This window comes from Corvus brachyrhynchos, unplaced genomic scaffold (assembly GCF_000691975.1).
Source record: "Corvus brachyrhynchos isolate BGI_N302 unplaced genomic scaffold, ASM69197v1 scaffold781, whole genome shotgun sequence".
NCBI classification, from domain to species: Eukaryota; Metazoa; Chordata; class Aves; order Passeriformes; family Corvidae; genus Corvus; species Corvus brachyrhynchos.
Genome location: NW_008235988.1, coordinates 23,003 through 23,264, shown reverse-complemented (window position 1 = coordinate 23,264; position 262 = coordinate 23,003).

Sequence of the window (262 nt, the reverse complement as noted above, 5' to 3'; positions counted from 1 at the left end):
TTCCTTTATTGTTTACTTACACTCACTTATATCCACTTTACAAAGATTCACGCCCTATTCCCGCGGAACAGCCTCTAAGCAGTGGGGGAGTCGACCAGTGTATAACTTTTCCCAAGGCTGCCTGCTGCCAGGTGTCTTTCTGGCCTATCTGCAGCCTGAGGCCCCTTCAGGGGTTCTTCTGCAGCAGCCCTGGGGTGCCCAGACTGCCCAGACTGTCCTGGGGTATCATATGCCCCTGTTCCACAAGGAATCCCTCTACACA